This window comes from Mixophyes fleayi, chromosome 12 (genome assembly GCF_038048845.1).
Source record: "Mixophyes fleayi isolate aMixFle1 chromosome 12, aMixFle1.hap1, whole genome shotgun sequence".
NCBI lineage: Eukaryota > Metazoa > Chordata > Amphibia > Anura > Limnodynastidae > Mixophyes > Mixophyes fleayi.
In genome coordinates this window covers 29,204,972-29,223,028 of record NC_134413.1, presented here as the reverse complement: position 1 = coordinate 29,223,028, position 18,057 = coordinate 29,204,972, and the positions used below count along the sequence as shown (strand labels likewise).

Here is an 18,057-nt window from a genome sequence, read left to right as displayed (position 1 = left end):
ACGATAAACGTCCGTTCACATTAGTGTATACGCTCCAACGATGAACGATGATTGTTCCAAAGCACATTGTATCATTTCTGTTCATTTTTAAACTGAACTAAAATTCTTGGTCAACGGTAAATCGATGTCGTGCCAATTCTGCTGTGTTTATACACTCACAGCAGCAGTAAACATAACTCTCTATGAAGTGTGCAGAGTCCCAATCTTCTCAGTCAATGGTTATGACCGATGAAGAGCACAGATCTGAAGGTAAATCATGTGAAATGTGTTAGTGTGTACACATGAATCGGCATGCTGATCGGAACTTTTTTCTTCCCCAGTAATACCACTTTCATACTGCCGCCCCTGCAATATCCCGGGTTTTTGAAGCCGTGTTTTTGCAGGGTCTCGGAGCGTCCCAGCTCAGAAACACCATTCATACTGCACCTCGGACCCCCTTGGACCCGGGAATTTCCCGGGTTGACCCCATTCATACTACACAAGTCTGTGCCCTGGCAATTTGTGGGAGTCATCACCAGAGCAGTTTTCATTGGCTGAAAAATGGTGATGCCATTGAAAGGTGACTGGTTTGTTGACGCATAAAGATGATGCTAAAGTGGGTGGTGATTGTTTACCACATTACTTTTCATCCTGGCCGACGACTCACTTTTGTGTAGCCCAGAGTTCATGTTTACTAGTATTTTTTTTGATGTTTTATGCAGCAAATGAGAGTTTGCTGCAGCTGCTGACACTGCACTCTTGCACAGTCCCAGTTCAGGAGGAGGAAGGCGAAGTTTATGGCACAACAGAAGAAAACTCTGTGTCTGTATATGCGCAGGAGGAGAGTGTTTCTCAGGGCCAGCATTGCCTCAATTTTGAGATTCAGTGCTGCCAGTAACCGAACCATGCGTGCCAGAGAGCGTAGCCACGGAGAAGCGTTCTGGTCTACTGTGGAAGCATTTGAGGAACAGCAGTGGATGCAACACTTCAGAATGTCACGTGGGACATTTAACTATGTGCTGGACCTTATTACCCCAGCACTTTCCAGGAAGGCCACTAACTTTGGGAAACCTATTCCACCATGTAGGCGCCTTTCTATTGTGTTGTGGTGGTATGCTACCCCTGGATAATACCGGACAATCTCCTGCTTGTTTGGAGTGGGGATATCCACGGTGTGCACTCTAGTGCATGAAGTCACCACGGCATTGCTGGAAGCCCTGTATCATCGCTTCATCTCCTTACCGCAAGGTCAGCGCCTGGATGATACAATTGCAGGATTTCTGAAGCGTGGGTTTCCACAGTGTGCTGGAGCCATAGACTGGACACACATCCCCATCATTGCCCCCACAGACAACCATGCAGATTACTACAACCGCAAAGGCTGGCATTCCATCATTCTGCAGGCTGTGGTTGACCACAACTATTGGTAAGCATTTTTTATGTGTTTTTGTATGTGACTGTGCCATGTGTAATGCGTATTGTAAAACATTTATATATTTATTTATTTTTTATGTTAGTTTCACAGATGTTTTCATTGGGTGGCCTGGACGTTCCCATGACGCCAGAGTTCTAGCAAATTCGGACCTTTACCAAATTGCTGAGGAAAGACAAGATGGCTGGCTGTTCCCTAGAGAGGTAAATATCGGTGTAATGTTGTATGATGTATTTGTAATTGAAGCTTATATACTATTGTTTGCTATCAATATTGTATGTATTTACTGCCCCTTTTTATATACAGATGTAACACTTGCAAAATGCATTTTCACCATATAGTACCAAGTGTACTGCGTTATTTGACCAATATTTTAAACATGGTGACGTGAAACTGCATGTTTTTATTTACAGAAATCTAGGTTTGTTGATGGTGTGGAGATACCGGTACACATCATTGGGGATGCTGCTTACCCTTTGAGGCGCTGGCTGATGAAGGGGTTCACTCAGCAACATCACCTGTCTCAGGAACAGATCCGTTTTACACATACCCTCAGCTCTGCTCGGGTGGTGGTGGAAAATGCTTTTGGGCGCTTGAAAGGACGTTGGCGCTGTCTATTGAAGCGCATTGACATTGACGCCAAGCTTGTGCCCCACGTGGTTGCTGCTTGCTGTAGTTTACATAACATTTGTGAAATTCAAAAAGACCAATTTCTACCTGAGTGGAATGTGCAGGAATCTGAAATGCCAGTGCTGTCAGTGGACTCCAGCAGAGGTATTGGTGCGCTCTCCTTCAAAAGTACTGAACTTATTAGGACCACCCTCACTGCCAATTTGTCCTCACTTGTTTGAATGTACCACACAAATGTAAAATTAAAAAATATATGTTTATTTCACATATTGTATTTTGTTTTGTACATATTTCCTCATATGTCTCTTCACAACAAAATATAAAATGACACAATATAAAAGTGCTTACTTGCATGTACAAAAAAATAAAATATATACATACGTAGTAAACCCATGACACAAATGTGCCCAAACAGTAAGTGGAGTGGATAACCTGGTGGATATTCTATGTTGGGGTTACCCATAGGTTGAGCATGTTGTGTATTGTGTACCGGGTTTGGAGGGTTATTGTTACCTAACATGGGTTGCCCCCGCTGGTACATAGGATAATGTCCGTCATAATAGTAAGGACTTGGAGGAGGTGCCTGCACCCGTGAGAGGAGTCTGTCCATGAATCCCATAATACATTCACGATTTTCACGTAACACGCGTTCCTGCATGTTCATGATTTGCATGAGGAAAGAGTCCTGCAGTTCCCGCTCATTGTCCATGAAACGCTGCAGTTGTGTATTCTCGTGTTCCCTCATGGTGCTGTCCATCTCCTGCAGTTGATCCATCATGACAGTTGTCATTGTTTTAGTTGTTTGGTCCATTTTGTTGAGCCTTTTGCGTTTTTTTGGAACGTTGTAAACTGTACGTAGAAAAAACACAGTAAAACATACATTAGAATATATAATGTGGCAGAACAAAAAAGCAGTGTTGTAAGCTGATATGTGCTTGAGGCCTCCTCCCTCTTGCTCAGTAGTTTTGCACTGCAACATATGCGTGTTAATGTTTTAATACTTTGGAGTGTATTATATTTGTCTTTTGGGCTTTTTGTTGATATAGTTCTCTTTTTAAAGTTATGTAGAAACATTGGTGTTTGGTTTGCATTTATGTTGATATAGTTCTCTGTTTTTGGGACTTTTGTTTATACAGTTCTTTTTTTTTTTTTTTTTTTTTTCAATTATGTAGATATATATGTATGTAGATATGGTTGGTTATTATGTGAGATTATTAAAGATACTTACTGTTGGAGCGTAAACTGGGACCTGGCGTAGACTTTGACACCGGCACTGGTTCTGGCTGCGTTTCTTGCAAAGTCTCTAACGACTTGCGCAGCAGGGAATGTCTGTGAATCGTTCAATTCCTCCCAAGACATGTTGGTGTCATCTGTTGTGGCAGAGCACTCCAGTTCTGGGGTGTCTTCAATAGAATCTTCTATTATTATGGTTGCGGTCTCGCTTGTCTGTGTGCTCTCTGGTGATGTTGGTATAGCTGCATCCACATTGCTAGAAGATGACAGTGCAATTGGATTTGTCAGAGGAGAATGTCCAAAGACCATATTGCACTGGTCATAAAAGGGCCAGTCCATTCTTTCAGCGCCACTTTTGCGCCTGTTGTGGTCATGGACTTTAGTGTACTGCTTCTTCAGGGACTTCAATTTGTTCAGGACTTGTTGCTGTGTCCTCTTTATGCCACGTTGAGTGAGTATTTTGGCGATGTTGTAGTACACTGTGGCATCCTTCACAGTCCCAGTCACTTGCCTTCTAATTTCTTCCTCCCCTCTGACATTCAGCAGCTCACGCACCTCTTCCTCCGTCCAGTGTGTCATTATTGCTGTATAAACACGGTTTTTGCAAACTAATAAAAGCAATTTTCTCAGTACAAAAACGCGTCTGCTTTAGCTTGAGACCACCATCCACCATCTCTCCTAGAAAGCTTCTACAATGTTCCACGGGCTTCCAACGATGACATCATCATCATCATCCTCCAGAGACAGGCAGACAGCCAATCAGCATGTTTTCTGTGCAACCCGGGTTGAAAAACCCGGGTTGCACCATTCATAGTGCAGGCGACCCGGGAATTACCCCTCGATAAGACCCGGGTTTTTAGACACGGGATTTTGGACTTGTACCATTCGTACTGCACCAAGACCCGGGTCGTTTCAGCTCGACCCAGGAAAAACCTGGGATTTTGGTGCAGTATGAATGGGGTATAACTGGTAAAATTGTTAAGGATATTGCATAGGAAGAAATTTTGTATAGTGTGTACCCAGCCTACGTTTGTACTCCATGCTATGCGGAGTACGGACGTACTCTTGCAGTCATCCCAAATGTGTGATGACTGCACAGTAGCAAATATTAAGTATTTTGCATTTTGTTGCTTTACTTACCCCCCCCGCCCCCCCCTAAGCTTTGTAGTCCTTTTTTGTTAAGTTTAAAGAAAAATGTATCCCAACTTTTTTTTAGAATGATATTTTCCTCTATGATTTAAATAAGATCTTTTTTTTATTTATTTGTAACTATTAAAAGGATATTGTAAACTTGCTTAGATTAAATTTTTTTTCATGTCACCAGTATCTCCTTTTACCCTCCTAAGAAATAATATTAGATAATGCATTTCCTCTATTCACTGGTAACCACCAACCACATCACCCATCTAGTTAAAGTGAACTTGTGTGTTTTACAGTTGGGAAGGGTTTACTAAAGAAGTGCTACATCCATGCCAACTTTCTAACTAGCCATTCTCTTTCCCTATGTATTACCACTGTTTTTCAACTGTTCTTCAAGTGTGGAAGACTGCTTTCATTTAAATACATGTAACTGGAATTCACCTTTTAAGGTCATCATTCCGGATGAAACTGCTGTCACCTTTTCTCTGCACAAAGATAATGCGATGCAATATTTGCATGGCAATCATTACTTTACCATCGCCTTTACAGCCTTGCTTCCTGAAATGTGATCCTTTAGTCATAAATAGAGTATGCTATAGTGTCAGCCTAGCACCGGCTGAATACAGTGCAAAGCAAAATACGGCATACTCTACATGCACAGAACTTAGCCTGATCTGCTAGTACTTGGAGTATGGAGCATCCACCACAAATATTTTTCTTTTTGAGGCCTAGTTCCTTTTGTTTGGCCTAGATACCTAAATGTCTCCCAGCAGAATTGTCATGTTGAAATGTTGAAATTAGGGAGATTTTGTCTGTGCATGGAACAGTTGGTGCAGTCCCATTGCAAGTGTGCTTTTACAGTCATTGAAAGCTGTTATCAAATACAATGCAGCCATAAAAATTCAAAGCTATATAGTGCTCCCTTTTTACACCACCTGCTGTAAATGCAGACCAAACATGGCATAATAGCAATAGTGTGACTTATAGTGGATTTAATACATAGTAATGAACTTTTGTGTAACAAATACGCCTGTTGGTGAGTGAGGGTGGCATAAAGAGGGAACACTGTTCAAAGTTTACCAAATGCAATGCAACTAGTATATAAGGCAACTCTTTAACAGTGCATAGTCTTTTCTGATCATTAGTACACAATGCAGAATTCTGTTCTGGTAGCTAATGCACTTTTTCCTCAGTGTTCAATGGTGGTTACTTCTCCTGTCACTGGCTACCCAAACTCACTATCATTTCTGTGAGGGGTTGTCCCCCTAGGAAAATGGGACATGGTTATGGTTGCCGCTTTGTGAATCCAATCGTGACGCCACTGATTCAGGGCTCACTCTGGTGACACGTCCACTGTACCCTATAGACTGTAAGCTTGCGAGCAGGGCCCTCTTACCTCTGTTTGTGTTACCCAGTATTGTTTTTATTGCTGTATTCCCAACTGTAGAGTGCTACCGAATTTGCTGGCACTATATAAATAAGGGATGATAACCTATTCTGATGACTGTCGCATAACTCCAGAGCCCCATTGTGACGTGCACTACAGATGTCACTCCTATATTGACATATGTGAAGAGTAGGTATAGAGGAAGGAGACCACAATTTCACCTTCTGTTTCCTTGTTTTGTATAATAACAATACAGTCTTTTGAACTAAACACCTTTTTCACATTTTAAACTGGAGGAAAGTTCTCTGTTCACAAAATTGTTTTGCAGAATCCAAATGTGGAATGTTTAGAAGAAGATAAAAATACTAGCCAACAGGTGCTTTTCATACTATTCCCAAAATTAAGTGAGACTTGCTATTTGTTTGTAAAATCTGTGACCTGTATAGTAAGTTATTATTTATTTAGGTTTGTTTTTTTAAGGGGCCTGGTTATCTGTCACTTATATGCTCCTCTTATCTTACTGTTTGGAAGCCATTCAGAACTTCCTTTATTTATATTCATGGTAAAACTCCATCTCACGACCACATCAAATTCTGGTTTGCAAGTATGGTTGCTTTGGATGGAAGTCCTTAAAAAGCCATGTACAACAATTCCAAGTCCTATAATCCTTCTTTTAGTTGAATACTTACTAAACCATCAAATGATGTGAGACTTTTATGGATCCTATTGTGGTGTGATTTTATCTTATTTAATTACAAGACTTATTTAATGTTAAGTGTAGTTAATCCAAGTGTTTGTTTGTTTTTTTTTGTTTTTTTATGTCTTAAGACAAATTGTACAGGTTTGTGATAAGTTATTGCCTGATTGTCAGTTCAATGAACAATTATTCATTAACTGTCATTTATAGACTGACAAGGACAAGTGTTGCTGTGTGAGGGATAGGGTAATGAAAGAAAAAGATTTTTGGAAGATGCATTAGTGTCAGATTCCTCAGTGTGTGACTGGTTGTCTGCTTGGTCAGCATCACTTTTAATAGGCATGTATTGAGCATATTGACAAGCCTCATTTGCTGCATACATTTTACACAGTTTTCCAAGGATGATTTTGAGATCAACATAATACATGATTATCAATTTGAGATGGTGCTTAGGTGTCCAGTTTCCTGTACCTTACAAGTTCTATTGAATGTTTTCAAGTGTAGAGATTGGTGATTCACTGACCTATCTGCTTCAAATTACTGCTGACAAATTTCAGAGGGATCCAGAATCTCCCTCTAGCCCAAAATTTCTGCCAGTGCTGTTCCTATACCGAGGAAACAGGATAATGTATTTTATTCACAAGATAATTATAATTTTGCATAATAGTTTTGCATTTATATAGCGCCTTTTCCCCAATAATCCCCTCTGAATTTTGCATAATGTAAATTGCATTGTTTGACTATTTTGCAGCTTTTTGTCAGTCTATTTTTTTTTATACTTAATATATTTTAGCACTATTCAGGGAGTGCTCTGTCCCTTATTTTAGAACGTTGCATTAATTAAAGCAATTTTATACCTTTTTTGAAAATTTTGCATGTTAAATCGGTACAAAAAAAACTTGATTCACTTTCTTTCTAGAATTGTGCTGCAGTATATTAGAATTCCAGAGTTTGCTGTTCCCTGGTGTTTGCATTTAACCAGAGTGGAAATCATAATTGCAGTAGTGACTTATTTTTAGGCAGATTAGGTCCCTGTGTGTACGCCAGGGGTTAATACTGTAATCTGTGTTTAGCACCTAGCAGGAATGTATAATCAAGTTAAAGGTCTGTGGCATGTTAGATTGGGAGAAGTCTTGTGTCTTCAGAGTTTAGTTTGTCCCCTGAGCTTGGAGACGTCTAGAGTGCAGTTCAGAATGTAGAGAGAAATAATTGTCATCTGGGAGTATTGTCCAGTTCCTTCCAGATGCAAGGCTGGAGGGAACAAAAGGACAGTGTTGTGCTCATCCAAACCCAGCCTCACGATTTCACATGGCAAAATATACATCAAAGAAATATTGTTCATGATCCATACTTGTCGATATCTGTGTTTTTATCGTCCGTTAAATTTAGGCCTAAGACATATGGCAGTTGCTCATAAGGAAGCTATTTTAATCATGGATTTCGTATCCGTAATCACAGATTTCATATGTAATTGTGTGTCAAGTTATGCCCTTTTATTTAATGGGAAATTATGTCTCTGTGATGTGCCAGAGAAAAGATATGGCAGCTGTAAGAAAATCTGGCTAAATGATTTGTGAATACAGATCATAAAGGAGTCATTAGCATACACACTACCTTCTCCCAGCGATCACAGAGGAGAGAGGTCTGTGAGTGGAAAGAAGTGTGTTTTAAAATCTCTTGCAAAAGTACAGCCATTGCCATATTTTTGGAAGTCAAGCTATATTGACAAAATGGTCCATGTCTCTGTATCCTCCCTCAACGAATTGGAAATTGCGTACGTTTTTTCTTTGTTTTTTTTTCCTTTTTAGTTTAAAGAAAAGTGTTTGCATTTTAATACTGTATGTCATTAATACTGTTTTTGCATACCTTTTAAGCATTGTGACATATTTTTTTTGGCATGTTGAATTTCATTTAATAACACTGTCTTTCTGTTCTTAACAAATTCATGTGCTAGTTAATCTTGGTTGTTTATAAACGTTACATAAATTAAGTACAAGGGATTGTTTGCGGAACGATAACCCTGGCTAATTTTATGGTTTGGTTGCAGTTGGAGAAGCTAAAAACTCCATGCAAAGTGCTAGGTTTGAAAATAACTCTTGATGAAAAATGGCATTTGGGGAATAATTTTGAGGCAAGCCAGGTGTTTTTGTTGTGGTGATGCCTTTGCAGCACACACATTACGCAGGCTCAGGTGAGTGCTGTATGTGACACCTGCCTATGTAGTAGCATAATAATAATTGGTGTACCTGTTTAATGTTCTATTTTTTGTGCTTTCATAGAATGTGTGCTGTATATCGCTATGATGCACTGCTTTCAAATTTGCAGTAAGACAAGTAATTGTGCATATTTCCTCTCTAACTTGCTTCCTTCCTATCTGCAATGAAGTAAAAATGAACCTTGTAAGATTAGAAAATGTTGGACACTTTGGAGGACACATTTAGAATGTTACCCTTTGTTCCTTAGTGCTCCTTTACATTATGTTCTATTAATGTGCTGTAGATGTGATGTGGTCAGTTGAGAATGCATGAATATTCTATGTACATCATTTGGTGACTGCAAAATGATTGATCCCTATGGACAGTGCACCTTTCTGCTCATATACCACATGTTAATGTGTGACATGCTGGAAACACTGTATGCAACTCTCCTGTTGGTTGGTTATTTACATTGTGGCCACAATATGTCTGCTATGTAATGTTATACTGTAGAACAAGAGAATAACTTTTTTTTATATTGTATTTCTCTCATGTCTATTTAAATACATCTCCCCTTTCTCAAATATTCTATATCCTTCTTTTTTTCTGTCGTATATATCTTGAAAAATTACTCCCTATTTACAAATTGTGAGGGGGGGGGGGGGGGAAAGGGTCTCTATAGTTATAAATAGAGATGCTTCAAAATTGTTAACGGGTACGAAATTTGACTGGTTTGATGTCCATGAATTTGCGGTACAATTGACCCAGATTTATATGTGAAATTTGTGGTTTGCGTTTCCACTTCACATTGAGATTAGTTTTGGGGGTTTTTTTGTGGTGTTTTTTTTATTTTTTATTATTATTTCTATTTTCTTAAACATGATTTAAGTAATAATTTTAAATTAAGAATTTTAACATTGAACTGCAAATGTTAATGTGTTCAAAGTTTGCAATTGAAAACCAATAATGTATAATAAGGTATAAATTTAAGTTTAAAAGTTATGAGGGGGTTTTTTTGTTTTTTTTGTTCAATCAAAAATTTATAAAATCCTGTTGAATTTTCAAATGTTTGTACCAATTTGACCAGCCAGTTTGAGTAGCTCTAGTTGCGAGTTAGTATTTAATATATATAAGCCTAGTGGCGTGTTAGTGTGTGTGTGGAAAAAACTATTTTCTCAGAAAGGGCTCATCCAATTGACCTGAAATTTGGTATACTGACATTTATTTGACAAAAAAATTATAATAGTGAAGTCAGTTAACTTCCATCATCCTTCCCCCCGTGGGAGGGGTAGTAAAGGCTAAATTTACCAGTTGAGGGCTCAAACTCTTGACCGTGTGGGTATTTATTTACCAGAGCCTGTGTTTGGTCATGGACAATTGTATGTCGACTTTTCACGAGTACGGAGAAGCGGTGATGTGAAAGTGCAGGTTATGAATACTGCCCTTCAAGGAAGACTGATTGAGCACAGCGATAAGGTGTTTAGCAGAAACGTTGTGTATCGAGAGGTTTTAGAACAGTAAGACGATGGAGATTAAGGATGTGGCGATGAAGGAGAGGTGATGGAGAAGAATGATGAGGTGGTGACATGTAGACAAAACCACGTTAAAAAAGGGCGCTTACGTCGGGAAGTAACGCTCTTCCTCTGAGAAGGCCTGGCCTAGCCCCAAATGCATGACAAGAACCAACACCTTAAGTAGCTTGATTTGACTAGAATGCATGAGTATCATGCACAGGTTAACTTGTAGTTTTATATTTTCTTTGGCTTGGTACCCTCTAGGACAACATTGGCTTTATTCAGAATATTTTCAAAGGTACTTGTTGCTTAGTAACGAGAGCACAGTGTGTAGTAATGGTCATCTGATGCTTCAGTGTCCAAATAGTTCACTGCAGTAAACCTCACTAAACCTCTAAGTGAGATATTCACTTTTAAAGTTACTTTGATCTTTGTGACACCTGTCATAATTCAAAACACTAATTGGTTGTTGTCCTGTGTTGTAGAAACCCAACAATCATTGCTTATGTTGGTATAAAATGTATGTGTGTATAATGGCCATTGGACCCTTCATTTGGCAACATTCCCTTCGGAAGAGGACTGTCAATGTTGCTGGGAACCTAAATGGTAGATACTGTTGTTTAACAATTGTCACATGAAATGTGTAAAGTATAATAATTATAAAGTCTTTTCAAGTGGTAAAAGCTTAATTAAACATAATAATAAAGGTTTAATCTCATTAGCTTGTTTTATGTAGTATGAAATATTCTATTCAATAATTTTGTATTTTTTACCCTGGCAAAGCATTTACTGAAATGCACAATTTGATACATTTTAATAAACAACAATTCTTTAAAAAATAAAATGTGTGGGATGAGCATTTCCTTTTAAATACAGCACCGTCCAAATTTCATTGAATGGGTCATATGTGTGTTAACACTGCATACCTGCAGGTTGGCTTGTCAACATAAGCTAATAAATGTATATTTTATTATGGCTATATCTATGCTTGCTAAAGTTTGGCTTTCTGCTGTCCATAATGCAGCAATGGTTAAAAAGTAGATAATGTTTAATGAGAAGCTGTCGGGTATTTTGCTTCTTGTGTCCTTAGTTGATAAAGGGACACGATCTTCAGAATTGGCAAATTTAAGTTTCAATAAACTCTTTGAAATTAATAATGAAATTTATATGGACGGCTAATTTGTACAGGTATAATTTTGCACACTGTCTCATTTTTTGGGCTTTTATTGCTGTAGCTGGTATTAAGATTCATTTTGAATAATCTTAGAGCACATTTTTATAATCTCTCTATCTCCTGTATATCATAAATAAGACCCTATTGCTCCTGTAGAAACACAGTGGACTTGGGCAAGCACTATGATTAAAGAGTAAAGAGAAAAATAATGAATTTACCCTATGGTTAAATGCATAAAATAGAAAACGTATATATTTTTTAATGATCATATAATTTCTTGTAAGGTTAAAGGAGATGCAGTCTTTGAGGCACTCCTCTATGCCTTCTACTTGACTTTACCTTCATTAAACATATTTTTTGATATTCGAGGCATCAGCTGTTTCTCACCCCATTGTTTTGCGGATGTTAGTGATGTGCGGATAAACCCCAAACAGATTAGTTATATAGGTGTGTGTGTGTGTGTGTGTGTGTGTGTGTGTGTGTGTGTGTGTGTGTGTGTGTGTGTGTGTGTGTGTTTAGCGAATTGGTAGTAGGTCCAGTCTGCATGTGATGACTGTGTTTATTACTGCTCAGAGGAGATCTTCATAATATGTTCCTCCTAATTTGCTTCATGATAGTCTGATGTTTTGGGTAGAGTGTGCGTCAGCGTTTTTTCATTCTGGTGCATGCTCCGTTTTAGTGGTCTCTCGCATCTTTACGTTATATCCTTGAATTCCGTACTCTTAACTTAAATGTATGCCTTTTAATATGAGCTACAGAATTACTTTAGTAATAGCTTCACATTTTATTTTTGCATTTCTTTCGAATCGGTCTTTTGCTACAGTGTCTAAGGAAAAAGTGGTTTAATTTTTTTATCTTAATTTATTTTTTTTTTTGTTTGTGCTATGTGCCTGCTTGCATGGAGTCTAACCTAATGTTAACCTGGTCAAACACCCTGTAATATAGTGCATCACACTCATTTTGGGGACTTACTGCAGCGTGTGTGCCCAGAAAATATTGTCAGAAGATGATTGATTACTTTGTAGGTAATGTGATCTTACAACTGGACTAAGAAAGTACTCCAGTAAAATCCAGAATTGATAATTAAATAGGCTGGCCCAATTGCTGAACTGCCAGACCTAATCCAGTCTAGCCACCTATATAATGGTCCTGATTAGCGACTGGCAAGAGTGGTCTTTGTTTGGCCAGCTTTAGAGCTGCAACGTGCTTCATCATAGTCCTGATTCGAATTGCATGGTACTAGTGACAGTTGCAAACTTGTATTTTCTTGTGTGTAGCTGAGCTGTTTTGTAAGACATGCTAGATTTCAAGTTTCAAGAATTCTGGTATAAAAGTGACTAGTTCGGTAGGAAGAACACAGCTAAACTTTAACTTATAGAGAGGTCCTGCATTTTTCTAAAATGTGTTTGCCTTGCTGCTATTGCAACTAGAATTAAATAAGATCCCAGATTAAACAATCGCATGGGGCCCTCTGTTAGGAGGGAGAGTTTACTTATTGCTTGCATCGGAGGTTCGAGGAAAGTTGCATTCCAAAGCTGAGAGAAAGTGTCATCTGAGATATAGGCCAGGGTTATCCAACTTTGCCAACTGCTATAGAATTCAAGGCCAAACCTTGGACATATTTGATTTAAGCTTCTCTACTAATGATCTTTTACTTGTGTAGTGTGCTCAGATAAATTTCGTTCTTTCTAATCCCAATAACCTCGCTACTACCAAGGAATTTTTTTCCCAGTGAGGATGTTCTGAAATAATGAATATCTATTTTATGTAATTTATGAACCCGTAGCTGGAGTGTTTTTTTTTTTGTTTTTTTTTTTTCTTTTCATTGCATCCAGTGGTTAAACTGTTTCTGTATTAGACTGGTGTCGTACTGGCACTTTGTGTGTCTACAGTTTTGCAACCAATTTAATACAGCATTCAGAAGATGTTTCGTAGTTTTACTGCCACATATCATTCAAACATTTTAATGGAAAATGGGCTTCCTCCTTCAGATGTGTACTTACATCATAGGAACAGTGCATGCAACATTTCTACAGGTCACTCTTTTCTCTGAGAGTATCTTAGAATTGTCTTTTGAATATTGCTTGTTTTTTGAATGTCACATTTGAAGTGGGGAGCACAAAGCACTGGTGTCATACCAATCTAAAAAGAAGTTCTATTGTTTGTCTCTTAAGTGGCTCGCTCTAAGGTGTACATACATGTATCTGGGTGAAATGCATCTCGTATAGCTTCTTAAAGAAAATCAGTGGGGTTTTTTTTTTTTTTTTTCCAGTAACCGATATTAACATAATCCACAACATTTCCCAAACATTTTGTTGGCATTAAACAGGTTAATTAGATGAAGATCCTGAAGAATAATATAGTAGAAGCATTAATAATGCACTGCTATTGAGCCATGGATAGCTGCCATTCTTTCTATCTCATGGCTGACTCCCACCTTTGCTGACTGTAATAAGATCGCTGCCAGTGGTGCGTGGGGTGTTTGAGATGACAGTGAAACTGTAGGGCATAGGAAAACTGGTCAACCTTTCCCATTTATATGACATTGCTCTCTAGAAGTACACATTATGTTGGACTGTTATGCTGTGCAGTGCACATTCTTTTGGGGATATTTTTGTAATTTTAGATTTTTGTTTTATATTTGCCTACAAGATAAATATTAGTAACCTGAAATATCAGCCAAAGACTTGAATAGAACCTATCCTTAGTATTTAAATACTATCTTTAAATGTGTTACTTATCCTCACCATATTCCCTGAAACATTCAGTACTTCATTTATTAAATATTAAACATTCCTTTAGGTATTGAAGTGGTATAATGTCCCTTTTCCATGTTTCGCCTGTAAGGGTGACCATACAGTTGGCTACAATAGCTGTATGTATATGTATGTGTGTGTGTATATGTATATGTGATATATATATATATATATATATATATATATATATATATATATATATATATATATATATATATATATATATATATATATATATATATATATATATATATATGATATAGAATCTTACATCACTTAATTTTGCTCCTCTTTTTTTTTTTTTTTTTTATTATTATTATTATTATTATTATTCCTACATTATTATTAACCTCAAAACATACTAATTTCAAGTCATTTGCAGTCAGTTTTGACCACCTCACAGGTCACAATATTTTCATACTTTCAAACAAAGACTGCAGCGACCTGGCTGGATGGTAAGCGATCCAGTTCATAGCACATCTAGGAATCATTTCCACACGGCAGTGGCAGAAAAGAAAAGTGGTGCAAGATGGAATTGTCCTTGGACCCTCCCCACACACCCTTATATAAGATATGGAAAAGGACATGTACAGTTTAACAAAGCAAGCAGTCCAGCAACAAGCAGTGCCACTTTTGTGGCTGAAGTGCTTGGTATGTTTGGGCCCCCACAAACAAGCTAAGGCACCTAAGCAAACATTGCTGTTCATGAACTCTACTGTGACAAGTCATGCACCAGTGGAAGCAGTTCTTGCCAGTGATAAGAAGGCCATTGTCATGCCTGGGCATAACACCAAAAAATTCCACCTTTATGTGTGGAATTATTTTTACACAAATCCTGACAACCGTTGTCTAGCCATTTGTAGCATTGGAAAGCCACAGTCAGTAGAGGTAGGGACCTTAACCATCTAGGAACCTCATCCATGTTACGTCATTTGAAGCGAGTTCATGGAAAACTTTTGTGAAAATCGGAAACTTATGCTAAAATTTTAACAAGCAACCCAGCTTCAGCTACCTCAGTTCTCTCAGCTAGATCCCAGCACCTGCAATCTACACCCCCCCCAACACCTTCATCATCAATATCCTCACAAGTGATCGGAGTTAGTCCTGCAGGCAAGTTGCTAAGGTGAGATGACTCCCCTATCCAGGACTCCTCAGAAGAATCCTTGAGCGTTAGGCCCACTGCTGCTGCTCCTGCTGCTGGGGTGGATCTTCAACCTAGAAGCAGACCAAGAAGAAGACTACTAATTGTTTACAACAATTGATTGTTCAAGCCTCCTTTGTAAGAGGAAGCAAGTATGGTAATTGTCAACCAGTTACACAGTGGATCACAGGCGCCATGGCGACTATACTAGTATTCGATTTGCGTCCAATATCCACCATTAATGCAGCAGGAATAAGACCGTTAATTGAGGTCCTGTGTCCCTGTTACCAAATTCCATCTCCACACCATTTTACTAGACAAGCAATTCCTCACCTGTAACAGGAGGTTACAAAAAAGAAAATTATTGGGCTACAAAATGCCATTCTACCCACTGTACACTTAACCACAGATATGGGGACAAGCGGAACTGGAAAAACTAAAGATTATGTGACTGACGGCCCACTGCGTTGGTAAATCGCCTTCAGCAGCAGGAACAGCAGCAGCACCTAACAAACAGTGCTAGATCTTTCAGAGGCAGGCTACTCTGTGTATCATCTGTTTCACTAAGAGTTAATAATAAATATTATTATTATTAGTGATATCATTGTAGATTTGTAAGGCTCCACAGTGCTGTACAGTAGGGAAGACAAGGACATACATAAAACAAGAAAAGACAAGGCAGACAAAGTGAATGGAGATATGAAAACAAAGGGTATGGAGGACCCTGCTTATTGCAGAGCTTACAAGGGAAGAGGGCACAGCTGAAACAAAACGAGCGAATTTGGCTCAGAGTGGAGATTGGGATAGTTGTGAGGGTGCATTAGTGTGAATAGAGTTATCGAGGATACGGTCACCTCTAAAAAAAAAAATAAAAAAAATTGATGCGTTTTCAAAGAGCATCTAAAGATTTGAAGGCTGTGTGGAAGTCTGAGCGTGCTAGGGAATTTCATAAGTGGGCAGCAGCACGGGAGAAGTCTTGAAGGCGGGAGTGAGAGGTGGTTATCAGAAACGAGACAAGGCGCAGGTCAGAGCTAATACCGCTGACAACCTGTTTGAAAAACTAAGGGATGTCATTGCAACATAGCTTATCCTACTTGGACTTTCCTGAGGATATGTGATTTCCGATTACGCCACCAATATTGTTAGATCATTACAGAGGGGGAATTCCATCACATTCCCTGTTTTGCTCATACAATCAACTTGGTGGAACAGAACTTTTTTAAAAAAAAAAAAATGACATGCAGGAGATGCTGTCTGTGTACCAAAATATTTACGGTCGTTTTTGTCATTCTGCAACAGCATGTAGGAGAATGCAGCAGCTGTAAGAAGAATAGAATTTAGTGGGAATGTGCTTTAGTCCAGCGCAGTGCAGAATCAATACTTTCCGTGTTGTGCAAAATGCTGAAACCACTTCTATGTAGCCCCTATGATGAGAGTTTAGACACTGTTCGCTTGAGTCATGTGATTCCCCTAATTAGACTTTTTGAAAAGCAGCTAGAGCAATTGAAGGAGGAAATAGAACAAAGCAATTCCGCTAATTATGTTGGACTTGTAGATTAAGTACTTTATTCGCTTTGCCAGGAGTTATCAACATATTGAAATCGGATCATTATATTTTGGCAACTGTGCTTGATCCTAGGTTTAAGAGCTATGTCTTCTTTCTTTCCAACTGACCCAGATCTTAAGAGATGCAATGAGCTCCTGGTCAGCAAGCTGACAGCTCAAGTGGTACATGACACAATGACGTCTTCTCCTTCAGTTTCTCTGGAAATTGCTGCTAGCAAAAACTTGGCTTTCCCAAGACACCCAGTGGTGATGCAGATGAGTTTGCGCAACATTTTGACATTTGGTCTTGTGTAAAAGAATTGCCCAAGAATTGTGACAGCTCTTCTGTAAAATGAGCTATAAATTCCATGAGGAAGGCCATTACTGGCAATTGCATCAAAGTACACAGACTTTTGTGATGGTGGATTCCAGCGGGGATGAATTATTATTGTTTGCGGATGATGTACACACTGATGAGGGTGAATATGATGACAGTGTAGATTGCAGGTGCTGAGATCTAGCTGATAGAAGGGAGCTAGCTGATACTGGTATGTTTGGTAATATTTTGGTTAGAAGGGCATGTTGGCACTTTTGTTTTTCTACAGTAAACTTTCGCCTTTATTAGAGAGGTGATTATTTCTTTAAAAAGGTACAAACTTTATATCTACATTGTTTTCCCTGACGTAAAACCACTATGCACTTGAACATAGGCTTTTGCACATGAGGTAGAGGGATTAGTATCATCATGACTCCTCCTATTTCTGTATGAGCTATGGCACAGTAGAATGTCACTGGAGACTTTTAATAACACTGCCACCCATATTTCTAATTCAGCAATGCCAATAGCAATGGAGCTGTCCTGAATGTCACTGAAGACTTTGAAGAACACTGCTACCCCTCCTTGGTACTCGGATCGATTAAGTTCCGGTGTGCTCTGTTCTCGAGGAACCAAGCCTGATCATCTCTTTGTGTGTGTGTGTGTGCGTGTGTAATAAATATATATATATATATATATATATATATATATATATATATATATATATATATATATATATATATAGTAAAAGGTGTTAAAAAGCAACAATTGGGCACATATTTACTGTTCAGCTGTCCCAAGCATGCACAGATAAAACACCTTAAATTAAAAATGATTCATTCAAAATATACATGCCACCTACCCCAGTGAACTCTACCATAAGAGTGTTCACCACATAATTAGGAAGCTATCACTGAT

General features: G+C 38.5%; 1 protein-coding gene and 1 long non-coding RNA gene across 7 annotated transcripts in view; both read left to right on the top strand.

Moving 5' to 3' along the window:
• The window catches only part of DPF3 (double PHD fingers 3), a 255,030-nt gene that overhangs the window by 70,172 nt on the left and 166,801 nt on the right, over positions 1-18,057 (top strand). The window lies entirely within an intron of this gene.
• On the top strand, positions 780-1,995 carry LOC142108634 (uncharacterized). Its single transcript, XR_012680190.1, has 3 exons — positions 780-1,405; positions 1,497-1,614; positions 1,825-1,995. It is a non-coding gene; the product is annotated as an uncharacterized LOC142108634 (long non-coding RNA).